Source organism: Dasypus novemcinctus, chromosome 6 (assembly GCF_030445035.2).
Source record: "Dasypus novemcinctus isolate mDasNov1 chromosome 6, mDasNov1.1.hap2, whole genome shotgun sequence".
NCBI lineage: Eukaryota > Metazoa > Chordata > Mammalia > Cingulata > Dasypodidae > Dasypus > Dasypus novemcinctus.
In genome coordinates this window covers 119781117-119799865 of record NC_080678.1, presented here as the reverse complement: position 1 = coordinate 119799865, position 18749 = coordinate 119781117, and the positions used below count along the sequence as shown (strand labels likewise).

The following is an 18749-nucleotide window of genomic DNA, read 5'->3' as shown; positions in this document are numbered from 1 at the left end:
TAGGCACAATGGAGCCCTCTGATGAGGAACTTGGTGCCAAAGGCTGCTGAGCGGAGAGCAGGGGGCGCTCCCAGCGGGAGGGGGTGGGGCCCAGCAGGGGGGGCCCGGTGGCGGCTCGTGGGGGCTGCCGGGAGTGGGCGCAATGGGCCGGGGCAGGGTCTAGGGAGGCTCTGCCCTCCACTGGCTGTGGGACCTCGAGCAAGTCTCTCACCTTCTCTGGGCCTCAGTTTCCTCATCTGCAAAAGGAGGAGGTGGGAGAGGGGTCCTTGCCAGGATCCGGGGGAGTCTGAATGATCTGCGAGCACCCGGGGGACAGGGCGGGGGGCGGTCACGGGCAGGGCTCTGGAGTTGGCCTGCCGCTGGCTGGCTGTGGCATCGCGCAGGTGTCTCTGTTTCTGGCCTTGGTTTACCCCTCTGTTCAGGGGAGGTAAGTCCACTCCGGGCGACATCACCAGGCAGTGGCAGGGCTGGGGAGGGCGTGGGAGGGGGCAGGCTGGCGGTACGGGAGTCTGAAAGCGCAGGGGGCTTGTGTGATGCCCCAGATCCCCGCCTCTGATCTGCTCCAGCAGGCCCCCTGCTGCAGGGGGAGCCCTGGGGCGTCACCCCTGCCTCCCCCGAGGGGAGGGGCCGCGTCCCTGCCCAGCCTCCATCGGGACCTCGGCAGGGAGGCGTCTCCCCCCGTACCCCCTGCTCCGTGCTTCTGCTCGCTCACCGCCCGGCTGGTCTCCCTCCTCCGCCCCTGGCCCGCACACCCTGCCAGACGCCCGCGGAGCCCGGGCAGCCGCTCCTCTCCGCAGCCTTCCCCGCCCCCCCAGGGGTCGCCCTCTCCACGGGCACCTGCAGGACCCTGGACCCTGCTCCTTCTTTTGCCTGCACGCCCCCACCCCTGCTCCGCTGGCCTGAGCGCGCTTGCTTGGTGAGTGGGGCCCCTCCTGGGTTGTTTCTGCACACCCCGCCCCGAGCCCTGGGCGGCAGTGCCCTGCCAGGACTGGATCACAGGGTGGTCAGCGGGGGGGACTTCCTGGAGGAGGCGGGGCTGGCGCTGGGCCAGAGGGCCTGATGCTGATGAGACTCAGTCCCTGGTCCTGCGGGAGGGGTGGGTGGGGCCGGGTCAAACTGCGGGCCAGCCGGGAGCCTCCTGGGCTTCTCCCACACCTCTGGGCTGCCCGTCCGCCTGTCCAGCCAGCACAGGGCGGCCGCAGCTCCCAAGTCACACGGCCGGTGGGGGCACAGCTGGAATTCTCGCCCAGGCCCTCAGACGCCGAGCTCTGGCTCGTGACCATCAGGAGCCAAGCGAATGGGGGGCAGGCTGCCAGTCCCCGGAGGGCAGAGGCCACGCCAGCCGCTCAGGACCCCAGCCCCACCGAGGGCCGGCCCAGAAGGGACACTGCTGATGCTGGTGGAAGAGGCCAAGAGAGAAGGGAGAGAGGGAGGCAGGGACCCAACAGACACACAGCGGGCACCAGCACAGCCCCCCCCATCCCAGGGCTGTGCCGAGGGCAGCGAGCGCCTTTGCGCCAACCGACGCCACCCCCAACCCAGGAAGGTTTTACAGGGTCGTTTACGATGACGGGTCCCAGACGACACGCAGGGAGTCCACAGGAAGCTGTCGGGGTACCTGTCCCCCGAGGACGTGTGTCCAGGCTAGAGCAAGTGTGGCATGAGGGCAGGAGCCTGGTGGGCAGCCCCTGGGCTGTTCTCAGTCAAGCAGTCCAGGCAAGGGGACAGCCCGGGGGCCCAATGGGGGAGGGGGAAGGCCAGGACAGCAAGAAGCTTCTCAAAAGAAAGCACAACGGGCACAGACGCCAGGTCAAGTGGCTCGGCGGGGACTGGGGCTGGCGGCCAGGGGCACAGGCGACGCCCCCAGCCTCACCTCGAGTAGCCAGAGCCTGCGGCCACTCTGGGGAGTGACGGGGACGGCCACAGGCTCCCCCACAGCTTAGCTCTCAGCCCCCGAGGGGCCAGGTATGAAGGGGAGAGCTGAGCACTCCCTCCTCCCTCCCCAACACCTCTCCCCAAACAGCCCATTCATTGAACTCTCTGAGCCTTCGTGCATGCCGTTCCCTCTGCCTGGAGTGCCCGGCCCCGCTTTGTCCCACAAAAATCTTCCCGTCCACGAAGAGCCAGCCTTCTCCATTCTCTCCCTCCCTGGCTGCGCCTCTGCGGCCCCCTTCACTGCTCTCCTTACCTCTGGGAGTCAGGCACCCCGTGATTCAGACCCGGGGCCCCGTCCTCGAGCCCTGCCCCGCCCGAGGTGACCTCACCCAGCCTGACGGCCCTCGACACCATCCACAGGTGACAACTCCCGAAGCAGTACCTCCCCTGGGGACTCGCTCTGCCTTCCAGACTCGCGTCGCCCACTGCCCACGCGACCTTCCCCCCGGGATGTCCCCAAGGCCTCTCAAACGCACGCCTAACGGGGCTCCTGGCTTGTCCGCCGTCCCCCAAACTTGCTCCTCCCACCGTCATTCTCGGCTCTGCAGATGGACACCTGCACTCCCCCAGCGCCAGCCGTCCCCACCCCAAGGGCTTCCTCGCCCGCCCGCCTCTTACTCGCCCGCCCTCTAGTCCACAGCGACCTCGTCGTGGGAACAGCCCCAGGCCTCGGTCGCGTCTCACCTCCCCCCCGCTGCCTGCCGCCCCGTCCCCAGCTCCGCCACCTGCTCCCGCGGCTTCCCCTCGTCTCCCTGCTCCGCTCTCGCCCGCCTCCAGGAGCCGGTCCCCCGGGACGGTGCGCTGATTTCACTCCCACCCCCACCCTGCACCACGCCCGTCCCTGACCTGCGGAGCCTGCCGCTGCCTCGGGCCCCGGGGCTCGCCCCTTCCCCCTGGGAAGACCCCTCCCTCCCCCAGGGGTCGCTCCACCAGGCTCACCCCCCTCCTGCATTCAGGTGTCTGTTCAAACGTCACCTTATCAGAGGTATTCCTTGGATGGGTGGGTGGATGGACAGATGGAAGGATGGACGGAAAGGACGGCTGTATGGGAAGGCAGATGGATGGGTAGGGAAGGCTGGGTGGGAACATGGCCGGGCACTGAGGGGATGAGTGGACAGGGGAGCGCGGGGCTGAAGAGTGTGGACGGATGGAAGGCGAATGGATTGACAGGTGGGTAGGGGGCTGCGTGGACAGAGAGACGGAGGGGATCTTCAGGACACTTGTGAACAGTCCCTGATCTCCTGATTGCTTCTGTGAATCTTCCGTCATCTTTCAAGAACTGGCTCCTCCGGGAAGCCCACCCTGACTGCAGCAGCTCCAGTGATCTACATGTCTCTTCTGGGAACCCCACCAGCCTGTCCTGTGGCCTGACATGGGACCCTCTCAGCTGGGGTACCTGGAAACCTCATCTCCACCCGACCAGGCAGGCTGCCTCAGCGCGAAGGACCCCGGGTGAGGCCCCCCGCGCCGTCTGCCCCAGGGCCAAGCAGAGCAGGGCCCACCAGGCACCCACCAGAAAGCCTGGCGGGTTGTTTGCTCTAACAGCAGCATTTCCCCAGGGAAGGGGATCAAAGCGGGGCGGTGGACTTAAGCCGCCGTAGAAGCGGAAGAGTGCCAGGGCAGCCGGAACCAGGTTGGACGCGAAGCTCGCCACCCTTGCCCGGGGTTGTCTGGGAGATGGTGCTGGAGTGTCAAACGCCGCCACAAAGGAGACCACGGCCACCTCCAGGCGGCCGCAGGGAATCCTCTCTTCTCAAGCCCCGTCCGGCCCCGCTGACCTCGAGGCCTCGACGCTAACCGGGCCGGGACCAGTGGCTACGGCCAGCGCCCATCCCGGGCCAGGCTGCTGCAAACACGCATCCCATCCGCCCGGGGCACGGGGTGCTCTGGAGTCAGGCACCCATTTTACAGATGGACAGGCGGGAGCCTGAAGCGCTCTGTGCCTGGGATGGCCATCCCACCAGGGGTGACGGAGAAACCCTGCGGCCCGGGGCAGGAAGGCCAGCCCCGTCACCACCTGGCCCTGACCTGGCATCGGGGCAGCGGGGCCTGCAGTTACCTTGGCGGGTCTGGCGGGTCTGGCGGCTCGGTGGCGGCGGCTCCCTCTCCTCACGGCCCCTGCAGCATGGGTCTGACGCCAAGGGGCTGCCTCCTCCTGTGGACGTGGGAGACAGGACACGTGTGAGCAGACGGCAGCCAGCGCCGAGGCACCACGGCCCCCGGGCTAATCTCAGTGACCTCTTGGGCCACTTAAGAACGCCCCGGGATGTCTGATCTATCAGAGCCGGGGCTGAGTCTTCCCCGCCCACTGCCCTGGCAGCCTCACAGTTGTTTTCTGTGTTTTTACAAATACAGAAGCCTGGTTTCTTCAGGGACCTGGGGGCTTTGTGTTGTTGTCTTTCTCTCAGTGAGAAAAACAGAAAGCCATGGCCTTCCTGTGCGGCCCCTGAGCAGGGGGACAGGGGGACGCTGTCGGGGTATTTTTAGCCCGTGCCTACAAAGTCCTTGTAACTTCTCCTCTCTCCCGTGCCTGGCTTCGGGGATTATCTCACCCCGCCGGCCCACAGCCACTTCCAGAGCCGCGCTCTGCCCGGGCCGGAATTCTTCTGTTATGAATCGTGTGCAGATCTCTGACCAGGGCTTGGAGCCGCTTTATTTGCGCACACCCAGCTCACTTCGCCTCCACGGGACCTGGTTTCGGGCTGGAGGTGTGGCTTCAAAGTAACAGGGGAGGCCCAGAAACAGAGTTTGAAGCAGGAAGGAGCCCTGGGGATAACTTGTGCTCTCCAAACTTCAGCCTTCCAAGAGATCCTTGGACTGAGTGGTGTGCCACCGTGACTTAATTAATATTTATATTTATTTAACTCACTTTTTTAAGCTTCAGTAACCCTTGTCTAGAGCGACCGTATCCAAAAATATTGGACTGATACGCTATATTTTTGAACACCTTTAATAAATATGCGACTATTAAAATACATTTTAAAAGCGCTCCGTTTTGGGTACTATCCAACTCTAGGATCTTGTCATGGACAGGCAGAGTTTCGTGGGCCAAGCGTCGGCCGCATCGCTGTTGTTTACCAACCCTCCAGTGTGGAAGAAGAAAGCGAGGTGAGAAGCAGCCAATGTGGCCGGGGGAGGCGAGGGGACCACACCAAGAGCTTTTCCTCATGTTCTCTCTTCCCAGCACTGGGCCACACCATTCCTTTCCCCAAACCTGAACTGTGCTGTGAGAATTTGGGCGACGGGCACAGGCCTTATGAGCAATCTGGGCCCAGGGTGGGGTGTCCCAGTGGAGGGCGACTGGCCACGCCAGGCCCGGGACCCAAGATGGCGCCTCTTCCCAGCATGCTCGAGGCCTCTGGCTCCCCTGCGCCCCTATCCATTGGGCCGGCCCTGACAGGAGCCCGCCAGCGGGGCTGGAACCATGACCCCTTCTCCAGGTAGATTTGGAAGCACAGAATGGCACCCCTCAGCCCCCAACATGAACCCTCAGTCCTGGGATCCCGTGGCTCTTGGGGCCATCTCGGGCCCTCCCTGGGCCCCGGTCTCCCTGCATGCACCCTGAGGGCCTCGCGACTCTCAGGGCTTCTCAGGGCTCAGCGGCCCTCTCTGGCCTCTCCCCCTCTGCCTGCCTGCAGTCGGGGGACCCCGGGGGGGGCCCCCTGCTCGGCGTCCCGGCTGCCCGCCCCTCCTGCTGAGAACAGGATGTGGTGCGAGGAGGTGAAGGAGAGTGTGGGGTCGGGCGGGTGTGGTCTCAGGACGAGACTTCCTGAAGCCAGATGGGTTTACCACAGTCAGTTGGGCCGAGGACCGCACAGCTGTGAGTTATAAATGTCCCAGTCAGAGCCGGGCGCAGGCGCCAGCCGGCCAGGGGCCCACCCTGTGGGAGGCTTCCCGCTGCCGGGCCTCCCGACCCCGGGCCGGTCCCCACACCTTCCTCGGGGGTGCCCGATGCGCAGGGGGTCTAATCCCGCCTTCTGCCTGCTCCTCGCCCTTCCAGAGTGAGCCCGGCGGCTCCAGGGACCCGGCGCACAAGGCCGTTGTTCTGTCCCCCACCCACCACCCAAGCTGGGGCTCGGCACGCAGCCAGCCGCCCCCGGGCGCCCCAAGGGCTACGGTTCCAACTCAGCAACCTGCTTCCCACGCTCCTCTGCCCCCTGGGACATACCCGGGGGGGGGGGGCCGGCCCGCAGGCAGTGGGGGCTCTGCTGCTCCCTCCAGCCTCCTCGGCCTGGGGGTGGCGTGGGGCCTCGGCTCTGAGGTGCGGAGGGCAAGCTTGCCCCTCACGCGGCCGCCCACGGGGCGAGAAGTCGGATGCCGCCATCCCAGGGCCAGTGTCCTCCTGCTGTGGCCACAGAGACACGGCCATGACAGGAGAAATAGTCGCGGGAGACTCCAGATTTGCAGGGCTGGAAGCTAATACAGTAATTTTTGGAGACCTTCTTTGAAAATATTTATGGGTATGTATGTAAGTAATTTCATACCTGTTACATACTACATACATACTGTACATGTGTAGAAACTTAAAAATACAAAACTAGGTACAAAAGAGCCTATTAAGAAGGAGAAAAGAAAGCACAGCCAATTCCTGGAGGCTTCAGGATCCAGTCCTTTCTCAGGAGGCCCCTTTGCCTTGCACAGAAATGCCCCTGACAACCTGCTATCTCTCCCCACCTAGAACACTCCACGGCTCCCCGCAACTCTCCACCCCCACCGGGGCAGTGCAGGGGAGGGGCCCAGAAATATGAGTGCAGGAGCTTCCCAGGAACTCTATCTCTTAATCACAAAAACAGCGATGACACAGATAATGGCAGTATTAACAGTGACACCTAACATCAGTGACCCTTTACCTGGTATCGTTGTAAGAACTTTACATGAGTGAATGTACTTAATTTCACCATAACCCATTTTAATATATGAAGTAACAGACACAGAGAGGCTAAGTAACCAGCCCAAGGTCACACAGCTACGTAGGGCAGAGCAGGGATATAAACCCAGCCAGCCTGGTGGAGTGGTATATGCCCTCAACCACTTCTCTCTGCTACCTCTCTGGGGACTGGGAGAGTTGTCCCCCTGCCAGCGAGGCTCCGACAGCAGCAGCATGCAAGCCGGTGCTGGGTTCTCACGAAAGCATTCATTCATTCCACACAAATGCATTACGCACCCAGCAACAAGTTCTTGGCCGTCACTGTGGCCTCCGGCTTGCCTCACTGTGCCAGGGGCACGCTGGGGTCCTCTCCATGGACAGAGGGGGAACTGCCCTAGCTTCCTTTTGTGGGGGGGGGGTTCCTAGAGATGGGCTGGGCCTGCTGAGCCCCCCCCCATGGGGGAGGGGGTTGCTGAAGGCCACACAACGGGACGTCCAGCACCTCATTTCACAGGCAAGAAAAAGGAAGCTCGGAGAGCAAGATGTCCCCAGTGTCACCTTGCAAGCGGTGACTGGGGCCAACCTCAAGCACCACGTGAGGTCTGAGGCTAGCCTTTCTGGAGGGGCGGGGCAGGTGTCTGGCCTCCCGGGGGTGGCTGAGGCTGGGCCCGGGTGGGACAGGAGGAAAAGGGGGGGTCAGCTGCCTTTTGGCCTCCGCGAGCCGGGCCTTTGTTTTCTCTCTTTGTTTTCCATCTGCCCGGGCCCCAGCGGCCTTCCCCGCTTCCCCTGATTGTGTGCAGGGCGATAAAGGGGCTGGCGAGGGGGAGGTCTTTGGCCGCGTGGGGTCGACTCACACAGACCCAGTGGCGGCAGGCGGGCGGGTGGGTGGCTGGAGGGGGCCCTGGGCCCAGAACCAGGCTCACCACCGACTGAACTGCCAGATACGGGGAGTAGCTGTGCACGTGGACCTCGCAGAATCTTCCGGCAAAGCTGATCGCCCCCAGCTGTCAACTGCCGGGCCTCTGGGATTTCCACCGGGCCTTGCTGAAGACTGGCCACCTTTAAAGGCCGGGAGGAAAGAGAGCAGATGGCCAGGCGGGGTCTCACCAGCCTGGGGATTCACCCGGGGGGTCTCTAAGCGGTGACTCGCCCATACCTTGCCTTTCTGAAACAAATCCCACTTGAACTGGCTTCTGGGAGGCCAAATGATGCCTTTCCCGGGGCTCATTCCGGTGGACTGCAGGGCTGGGAGAGAAGGGCTCGCAGGCCCAGCGCGGGGCGCGGAGGCTGCAGGCGGGTGCTGACCCCATCTGCAGAGCCTCCAGGCCCACTCTGGCCTCCTGGCCCAGACTTCTCAGACCCTCCCCCAGCGTGTCCCCAACTTCCGTTATCTGATATTGTAAGTCACATCTGTGTTCCACCTTAATCATTTCTGTGTTTTTATCTAAATCACTTTAAACACTTTCTTTTTTACTTAGCCTCATCAAAAGCACTATCATCTGTGAAACCATGGGTTTAGCCTACTAAGCAAGCATGTTTTTTCCAGTTCGTGTGAAAAGACGTACATGATATTAAAAAGGGAAATTCAGATCCTGCCACAAGTCCTGGTGATGCCCAGGGCTGGGTGCGGGGCTCAGAGAGGGCCGTCCTGGGGGAGTGTGGGCCTGGGTTGGGAGGGACGTGTGTGCTCGGGGGGCTGTGGGCGGCAGACACATGTGCCCAGATGGGGAAGCGGGAAGGGGCGGAGATTTTCAGAAGGGCACACACACGGTTTGCCTTGGGCCACGGGCTCTGACCAGCCCTCACCAGAGCTCTGCAGGGATTACGTTTGGTCCAGAGATTTCTCTGCCAGCAAATAAAGCAGTCTCACGGCAAAAGCATAAGGTGGGGTGAGCACTGGAATGGGAGTCCACACTCCATTCCTGGGTCAGGGACTGGTCTCTACCACTGTCTTGCTGGGAGACCTCACACCTCTCTGGGCCTCAGTTTCTCCATCTGTACAGAATGAATGGATGAGCCAAAGCGCCTCCTGGGTCTGAGGGTCCAAGATGGCAGTGTCCCAGGAGCCCAGAGGTGCCTGGTGGGCCTGGGGCCCCTGGGCTCCAACAGGTCCTCTCAGCACCCACGGAGGACCCCCTCTGACCCCCTCCTCCACCTGACGGGGGCCTGGAGTGCTGTCTGGGGTGCCAAGGGGAAACAGGGCCGTCCTGCATGACAGCTATAAAATTAGATAATCAGCTAATCACCAGCAAATTAGCATCCCATCTTTACATAGAACAAATATAGTATTTACGTAAAAGTTGTTAGGAGTTTCTCTCTTTTTAATTAGCAGAAATAAATGCAAAATGAATGGTAATTAGGCAGCTGATGGATTCGGTAGTACAATTATGCCTGCAGCAGTGCCCCAGTCCTTAGACGCTGCATGCTCTGAGGAATCAGAGGAGCCTATTTATATAATTTATTTATAAAACAAAGTTAGCGGGAACCGAGGGGTGAGGTCTGGGCACAGCTGGGGGAGGGGTCTCGGCTGCAGGGGCAGGGTCTTGGGAGGGGAGGGTGCTTCAGAGCCCAGGAGGTGTAGGGTCTGGCCTGTTGAATGTCAGGCTGTGAAAAAGTACGGCCAAGGCCCTGGGTGTCTGTTTCAGGCCTGGTGCTGGCAGGGAATGGCCTCTCAAGCGGGAAGCAGGCTGGAGCCATTTGTGTCTCTTTCCCTGCCCCGGTCCCCAGCTCACTCTTCTCTGCTGACCTTATTCTGTCCCCGAGCAAAGCTCTGTGCTGCACCCGGAGGCCCAGGGAGGAGGGAAATCTTTCTTTTCTCCAGGAACTCAAGGGAGATCAATCCAGGAATGATGCACTGGATGTAGTGGGATTAAATTCCAGAACAGAGAAGCCCCCAGAGCTGCGGGAGTCCAGAGGCTAGAATCAGAGAGGAGGCAGCCCAGAGGAAGACCCAGGGCGAGTTTTGCAGGGTGCACTGGAGGTTTCTGAGAAAGGCCTTCCGTGTGCAAAGGCAGGAGGTGGGAAAGAGCATCGTGCAAAGGAGGTGGGAAAGAGCATCGTGCAAAGGCAGGCGGTGGGAAAGAGCATCGTGCAAAGGCAGGAGGTGGGAAAGGGCATCGTGCAAAGGCAGGAGGTGGGAAAGAGCATCGTGCAAAGGCAGGCGGTGGGAAAGAGCATCGTGCAAAGGCAGGAGGTGGGAAAGAGCCTGGCGATGGCGGGCGAGTGCACAGGGCGTGGAGGCTGGCCACATGAACAAGGCCTGGTTGCAGGGATGGATCTGGCACGCCAGGCTAGGGGTCTGGAAGCGTGGACAGGGGAGGAGCAAGGGCGTGGGGCAGTTCCTTCCCACTGCTTTACTTCGCGCCCCTCTCCCCACCCCCGGGCCAGGCCGAGAGGGCCAGGCGGACAGGCCATTGGAGGCAGCGGGCCAGGCTCGGCTGCGTGAGCCTTGTCGAGCCAGCCGACGCTAACCTGATTACCGGGGCCAAGCAGGAGGTGGGGGGAAGGGGCTGCTCTGCGGAGGATCCCTGGATCCCCCGAGGGAGGGGCCTGTCTCCCCTAGAACAGAAACCTCTGCTCCCTTCCCATCCCCCACTGCTAGGGGAGGGTCCATCCAAGCTGGCAGGGGAGAGGGAGAGAGCACTGGCCTGAGAGGCGCCATCCTCCCCCTCCCAGCACAGGGACCCCACTGCCCTGTGATGTGACCTTGAAGAGCCACTCCCAGTGCTGGGCCACACATTTTTGTCTCCCAAAGCCAAGGCTTGAACTAGAATGGAGAGCACATTCGGCCCATGGTTGAATAGCTTTATGGGCAAGGACATACTAAAAACACCAAGACTTGGAGGGATTTAGGCGGGGGAAACACTCTCTAGTTTGCCACAGTCCCCACCACTCCCTCCTGCCTTACCCCCACCCCCAGCCCCATGCTTGTGGGATGTGATGAGCCGCAGGCAGCTGAGTCGAGGCCCCTGGATGATGACTGTGGCCCTTGGCAGATGAAGAGGGGACAGAGGCTGGAGGTAGGAGGAGCTTCCCTGTCTTTGTTGTTGCAGGAGCCCCTGCGCCCAGAGCCTCCTGGGGACAGCCGGAGGAGAGAAGGGAGCTGATGCACTCAGGGCCTGGAGCTTTCTTTCCTCCAGTGACCTTGACTCAGTCCCCGCCCCTAACCTGGGAGTAATAATCCCTGCCCTCCTGAGTCTTGGGTAATTAGAAAGCTCAAAACCACCCCTCCGCAGCAGGGATCTAAAAGGCAAAAGCCCTGCGGAGCGGCGGTGACTTTGAACACGGGTTCTGGGAAGGACTTCAGAGGCCAGTGGCGCATCCCCTGGCCTGCTCTCTACCCTCCCAACCTCTGCTTCGAAGCAGCAGCACCCAAACCACCTCCCCGCCACCCCGGCAACGCCGCCGCGTTGCTCGGTGCCCGAGCCGGACATCCACCGTCACCCTCAGGACCTGGCTCTGAACTTGTAAGGGGAGAGGAAGATCACACCGCACCGCTTCTGTTTCTGTAAGTTTCACTACCGCCTTTGGCCAAAATCAATAAAAACCTCTATTATTACTGTTTCCCCAGAACCAGGGGCCAGGCCCCAGCGTGACATTCCACCCCCGGTAGGCTCTAGGCCTCGTTCAGGAACGCAGCCCTGACTGCCGGCGGCAACTAAACCAGGGGGCGGGGCGGGGGGCGCGCCCGGGGCGCAGAGGGGCCACGCCAGCCGCTCTAAGTGCCTCTCCGAAGGCAAGCCTGCTGCTATTCATCAACCGGTTCTCAGGGCTGTGAAAAATCAATGGCATTTGTGCTGCAAACTCATCATTAGGACAGGAAAAACTCTGCAACGGAATTGATTTGTTTAAATATAATAACAATTTAACAGAGCAGTGGGGGTGGGGAAAAGACCGGAACACACAAACCACCACCCCACATGGAGAAGTGGGAGGTGGCCCAGCTTTTCAAAACCTTCTGACATGGATCCAGACCCCGCTGTCCCCCCCTTCCCCCCACTGACGGGTGGGTCTCTGCCGTCAGCCCGCGCCAGGCGGCTCCAGCCTGGTCTAGGAAGACCCCTCGGCAACCTCGTGGGTGGGCCCAGAGGCCCGGCGGGCTGCTGCTGGATTGTTCTTGGAAGGGACTTGGTGAGTGTGAACAGCAATGCAGCCTGACAAACTCTTACAGCTACCTGTGCAGACGGGGGCACCTACGAGGGGTGGGCAGAGAACAGGTAACGGAACGAGGCCAGCCCTGAAGGCATTCCACAGGGAGGGGGCAGATAAGGCTGGTGTGCCAGGGACAACCCGAGGCCAGTGAGGGCCAGGCTTCCTGGGTCTTAGGAGATAGGGAGGGGAGTGTGAGGGCAGGCGAAGGCCAAAGGGGACGGCAAGGGGTCAGAACCAGAGAGGCCCATGTGGAAGACGGGGCCCTCATCTCAGAGATACGGGAGGTCCCTGCCCTGGTGATAGCATGATGATAAAGATGCTGCTGACAGCTGACTTTATTGCATTGCATTAAAATGTTCCAGGACTGTGCAAAGGCTTTACATCTCATTTAATCCAACCCATGCTGTGAAGGCAGGACTGTTATTACCCCCGTTTCATAAATGATAGCAGAGGCTCAGAGAGGTAAAGGAACTGCCCAAGGTCACTAAGTGCTGCAGCCAGACTCAGACTCCCAAATTTATGACCCGACTGCTGCACTTTCCTGCCACCCCAGGGGCCCGGCCTCCACGGGAGTGGGGAGATAGCTGCTGCCCTCCAGGAGGCAGGGCATGAGATGCACTGGGTGAGGTCACGGTGGCAGTTCAAGGGGGAGCCTGAGGGGTGGCCCGGAGAGCTGGGGCACACCCAAGCCGCCTTCCCGGGTGAGGCCGGAGCACCCAGGGCTTCTCCCACTCCCCCTTCCCACCTCCCTCTTCGGGGAGGAGCCGTGGTGGGCCGGGTCTCGGAAAGGCCTGCCTGGGGGGCAGGAGGGCCTGGGAACGCAGGGGGAGGGTGAGGAGGGCACAGCAGCTTTGGACAGCCGCACTGAGCTCCAGAAGGGGCCTTGGAGTGAGCCCTGGGGTCTGGACGTTCTTCCAGTGACAGTGGGGGGCAGGGACGGCAGCGCAGTGGGGATCCGGTGTGGGAGACGTAGGAAGCCGGTGAGACCTGAAGGCAGCAGGGGTGGGAATGGGGAGGGGACACCGGCCCCAGAGATGGCTACGGGGGTTGAACAGACTGTCCAATACGCGGGAGAGGGAGAGGGAAGGGACAAGCCAGGGCTCTGCCCCAGCCCTCCGGGGGCTCTGGATGCCCAATGTCTCTGAATCAGGGGCCGCCTGCATTTCAATATTAATCGAGCCAGGACCCCCAAAGATTGGGCCCCTGCCCCCAGAAGCCCCGGCACTGCCAGGCCTCCGACTGGGCTCTGCCCCCAGGCTGGCCGTTCTCCTTCGTCAGCTGAGCTCCAGAAGGGCCCAATGCCCTCTCTCCTTGCTGCCCAGACCTTTCCGCGCTCCCTCTTTTAAGAAAGCGTGTTCCAGGCTCCCCCGAGAAAGCGGAAGCAGAGCTCCGAAAGAAAGCCCTCGTAATTACGAATGGGGAGACCAAGGCTGGGGAGTGCGGCCCAGGATCCACCGGTCAGCTGCAGGCACCAGGCTGGGGGCTGCGGCATGACGCAGACCCCTCCTGCTGGCACGGGGGAGGGGCGTGGGCAGAGGAAACTGGGTCAGGGAGTTAGAGGCAGGCCTTGGGCGGTGGGCTCGAGTGGGGGATCTAAGAGGTGCAGGGGAGGGGCCCCGCCGGGGCTTGGGGCCCAGCCCAGAGGGCACCCCAGAAGCCCCGGGCCAAGAAGGGAGATCCAGGGGGCTGGGGGTGGGGCCACTAAAGCGGTCAGCCGTCCGGAATTGCATGGCACTGAGAGGTTTCCGGGCGGCAGAAATTTCAGTGAAAACTGCAATAGCCAGGGGCAAACCAGGACGGCTCTTCTTCCTTGCCAGGCTGGAATTAAATTCTGGCTTTCAGTTCTCCTGCTTTCAGTCTGGGTATGACCTCTGGGTTGCCTCAGTTTCCTCATCTGAAACATTCTACCTTAGGTCGGGTTGTCACGAGGATTAAATCAGATAGTAAGAGCAAAGTGCTTTAGCACAGCAGCTGACACTCGTCATTCAACAAACGGCAGGTGGCTGCTGTTATTGTCACCAGCTGCCACCACTGGCCTTCCTACCAGAGTGCCAGACGCCGGGCTAGCACTAAGCACGTGTTGCTAATTGAATGCCCGTGATACTTACCATGCAGGGACCGTTGCTATCCCCATTTTCAGATGAGTAAGCTGAGGCAGGCAGGGGTTTAAGTCACAGCCCAGTCTTGCACAGCTGCCAGGTACAAAACTACTTGTATTTTTATTGGGCTGACCCCAAAGCCAGGGAGATGGAGGCCAATGTCAGCGTGACCTGGTCTTACCGACCCAGGGCAAGGGCCAGGCAAACACGGGCTGCGCGGGCACTGCGGGCCGTTCCAGAGGTGCACGGGACCGGGCCAGGGCCCCCGTTCTTGGGGGAGACTCACTCCCCAATCCTTCCTCTTCTCACCCAAATTTACTAGGCTCCCAGGGTCCTCGACCTCAGAAGAGAAAGCAAAGATAAACGTAATGCCTCCCGCCTGCCCCGGGGCCCAGCTGTCCCAGCTTTCTGCCCATGACCCCACCTCATTCCTGCAACAGGACTACAAGACTGGATGACAACGTCCATTTCAAAGATGAGAAGACAGAGGCTCAGAATTGTGCTAAGATCACTGAGCAGGATTTAAACCTGCCTGGCCCCAAAGTCTTGGTTGCTCATGTGACAGGATAAACAGCAGCCTGTGGGCAGAAGGCCACATGTGTCCGACTGTGTGTGTCCAGCACAGGGCAGGACCTGAGCTGAGCACCAGATGACTGAGAGGAGGGGGTGTGCACAGCCCATCGTTAGGGCCCAGATCATCCAGGAGAAACTCTGCAGCCCAAGGAAGGGGCAGGGTGGCCAGCCTGGGAGGGCTGGCAGCAGAGGGGAAAAGGGGCAGGAAATCTGGGGCTCAAGCAGGGGTCCACTGCCCTGATCCCTGGGGCCAGGTGGTTCTTGCAGTGGCATCCCCCTACCAGCCCCTTGGTACGAGCAACTGCATGCTTGCAAAGCAATTTGCTCCCAGCACCCAAGGAAAAGGTTGGTGAGGTGGGCAGGCAGGCCCTGGCCGGTCAGGGGCCCTGGGAGGCTGGGCCTGGTTATTTTTAGCATCTTGATTGGAGGGGGGCCCCTCTTCCCCACCAGGTAAATGTCAGTGCTACTGGCAGTCCCAGCCAATTAAAGCAGCTGGAACCAAGAAGGAGAGATGGTGGCCCAGGGCCTCCGCCCTCCAGCTCACTGTCCCCTGGCAGCTCTGGCCAACCGCCTCCTTCTCCTTTTCGTCCCCAGCCCAGACCCACCTCCTTGCACAGGAAACCCTGGCTCTGTCCAAAAGGAGCTGTGACCAAGAGCCTGGGATCGTGGGTTCAAGTCTGAGCCTGACTGTGTGACCCTGGTCAGATCCCGCGAGGAGCTCCCCTTCTAGGAAAGTGGGGTCCTGAAGCCCCTGCTTGTTAGGGGAGGTGAGCCATGGTGCCCCCCTACTGTGGGGCGGCTGCTGTTTTATTCCAAAGGCTTCTGGCTTCCTGAGGAGGACCCCAGGCCAACTCCAGCTGACGAGGCCTGAGCTGGGCCCCATGCAAACTGTTGGGGGGACCTGTGCAACCCTGAGCACAGGAGACCCAGCAGCCTGTAGCTGCAGCTGGTAGGCCAAGGGGAGGCCACTGCTGTGGGGCACTGGAGGCTCCCAGGCACCAAGTGGCCTGAACCCAGGGCTCTGGGGTGGGTGCATCAGGCACCTGCAGCCCCCTGGCACTGGCCTGGGTGAAATGGGGCGCCTCATCAGGTCTGAGCTGGGCCACGGCCTCGGGGCCAGACCACCTAACACCTCCCCCCCGGAAGAAGCAGGCAGTTGGTGGTTGAGAGAGGGGAGGCCCACCTTTCAGCCACCCCCCACCTCTGGAGGCTACCCTGGGAAGGGGATCTTTAGCCACAGGCGCGTCTGCGCCAGGTCGGCAAGGCTCGGGAGCGTGTGGCAACTCTCGCCAACCACGGAGAGCCTGAGCACCTGTGGCAGCTTCCCTGGCCAGCTGCCCACCAACTCCATCTACCCTGGCACGTGCTGACACCTCCCAAAGGCAGGCACTTCCTGCTGTGCTCCCAGAGGAGACCCGAGGGCAACTGTGGTGCAGAAATGGGGGAGTGATCTGTCCAGAGACATGTGGCAAGTTCCAAGCCAAGTCCAAACTTCCTTCTTCTGCCACCTGGCCTCCAGGGGGCACTTCCAAGCTCATCTCCTTCAGTGCCCAGTCTCCACCCCCAGCCCCACCGGTCTGCCCCTGAATGCACCTGCCCCGGTGCCTTGACACCAGCTGGTCCCTGTGCTGGGCATGCTTCCAGTTCTCCAAGGCAGGTTTCCTCTTCTGGGCCCAGCTGGAGCTCCACCTCCTCCAGGAAGACCTCCCTGACCCTCCAGTCCCTCGACCTCCAGGCACCTGTCCTGGGAACCACAGACACTTCTTCAGGTTCTGGACACCTGAGAGTGCTCAGCAGCCTCCCAGGCTGCAGGTTGGGCCGGGCAGCCCACAGTCGCTCAGCCAACAGGGCTGTGCTGGAAACGGGGTGGGCCCTGATTTCCCGAGCCCACTGTCTCTTCCTTACCCCCTGGCCGACTGTCAGCCTTCCAACAGACCCGACTCTAGAGCGTTCTCTCTGCCCCCGGCCTCCGGGGCTGCCATCCCCAGGCCTCCCTCGGGTTATCTGGGTACAGATTAGAAGGAGGAGCTGTTGGTAGCTGGCCAGGGCAGCAGTGATGACAGGAGGCGGAGCGCAGAGGAGGCTTCCCGGCACCCTCCGGTTCTCAGGCCCCGCTCCAGGCCGATCTCTGCGGCCTCTGGCTGCAGGCCCCTCAGAGGCTGGTCTGGCCTTGCTGCAGGAGCTGCGGGGCAGGGGCAGTGCCACCACCGCTGGCCTCGGCCCCTCCCAGTGCCTGCACCTGCCAGCTCTCCATCTGGAGGCGTGGAGCAGCAAGCTGGGCTGCTCTGGGGGCACCCTGGGTCCCCGCTTCCCCACCTCTACACGAGCAGGCTGGGTGGAGCGGCCTTTAAAGTCCAGCCCTGCTCCTGGCAGCCAGGGTCAAGAGCCCAATCGAGGCCCCACCCCTGCAGCCCCTTCCAGTGGCTGCTGCTGTGGCCAAGGAACTTTTGGACTCAGGGCCAGAGGGCACGGGCGTAGCCATTCTCTACCCCACCCGTGTGGCTCACGGACCAGCGGGAGGCAAACTCCTGCGCGCACTGAGCTGGGTGAGCAAACGCCAGGGGAGGGGGACGGCACCGGCGGTGGGTGACGCCCCAGGGCTCCTTGATGGCAGGTCCTCCCACCCCAGCTTGCCCTTGGGGAGCCCTGTGGCGGCTGAGGTCAGGGGCCCCTGGGTGCCTCTGCGGCCCTACACCCTTCAATTGGCATGGCACTCACCAGACTCCAGAAGAGCCAGAGCAGGGCCCGCCCCCACCGCCCCTGGGGAAGGCCCCTCCTGCTTGACCTGCCACGATGACGCCCGGTGGCTCTGGATGGGACCTAGGCCTCTCGGTCCCCACCACGTCATGGAGGCTTGGCTGTGTCTTTCTTTGATCCCAGACCCCAAGTTCTGGACCGAGGTCAGCTCCAGGTCAGGCAGGCGGTGGCAGCGGTGGCGGAGGCCAGCAGCCAGCTTCCCACTTCAACTGGGTTTTCCCTGGTCAAGAGTGCCAGCCAGGGAAGCGGACTTGGCCCAGTGGTTAGGGCATCCGCCTACCACATGGGAGGTCCGCGGGTCAAACCCCGGGCCTCCTTGACCCGTGTGCAGCTGGCCCACACGCAGTGCTGATGCACACAAGGAGTGCCGTGCCACGCAGGGGTGTCCCCTGCCTAGGGTAGCCCCATGTGCAAGGAGTGCGTCCCGTAAGGAGAGCCACCCAGTGCGAAAGAAAGTGCAGCCTGCCCAGGAATGGCGCCACACACATGGAGAGCTGACACAACAAGATGACGCAACGAAGAGGCACAGATTCCCATGCCATTGACAACAACAGAAGTGGACAAAGAAGATGCAGCAAAAAGACACAGAGAACAGACAACCGGGGTGGGGGGGAGGGGGAGAGAAATAAATAAATCTTTTAGAAAAAAAAAGAGTGCCAGCTGGCGGCCCTGAAGTGGCCCCAAAGGCGCCTGGGTTGCTGAAGGGCCCGGCGGGGCCGGAGGTCTGGCCGGCTGGAGCAGACAAGCCCTGGCCCTGCCCGGCCACAGTCTCCAGGTGGGCTGTGAGTCTCAGGCCGGACGATGCCCACCCTCACCCCAGCTCGCAGGCTGCGGTCAGCCCTGGACCTCGGGCCTTCGAGGAGGAGCTGCTGCCGCCCCACAGTCCCTGCTGGCTCCCCAGTGCTGGCGGGACCAGCGCCAAGCTGCGGCTCAAACTTGACGGCCCAGGGAGCGGCCTGCGCTCCAGCCTCCCGCGGGGGCTGATGAACCTTCCCGCCCTGAGCCTCCCCACCGAGCCGTGCCGAGGCCCCTGGAGGGCCCTGCTCCTCCGCTCCCCGCTGCAGGGGCCCTGCCCACCCTCCAGACAGTCTCCTGCTTGCCTCCTCCAGCACCCAGAGGAGCTAGCTGCTCTTCCCAGCGCCCGCCGCCTCCACCCGCCTCACCTGGCTGGGCACCCACCCGGCCTGCTCTGACCCGGATGCTGTGACCTTGGCCCCATCACCCCTCAAGTGTAGGTTCATTTTTGGATGCCAGTGCTGAAGCCTGATGGGTGCTGGGCCCACCCTCGCCGATGGGGAGAAGGGGCCACTCAGCAAACGCACAAGTCTACGACAGGCAGCTCGATGTAGGGGCCAAGATGGACAGTG

General features: G+C 62.1%; 1 protein-coding gene across 5 annotated transcripts in view; it reads right to left on the bottom strand.

Annotated features, from left to right (window-relative positions):
- Positions 1-18749, bottom strand: part of ZMIZ1 (zinc finger MIZ-type containing 1) — a 221723-nt gene that overhangs the window by 154718 nt on the left and 48256 nt on the right. For 4 of the 5 annotated variants that reach the window (XM_058299307.2, XM_058299305.2, XM_058299306.2 and 1 more), the window contains exon 3: positions 3995-4090. The gene's annotated coding sequence lies outside the window, so the exon portion shown is untranslated. Of the gene's footprint in view, positions 1-3994; positions 4091-18749 lie in introns of those variants that run through there. The other variant, XM_058299309.1, reaches the window with a different exon arrangement.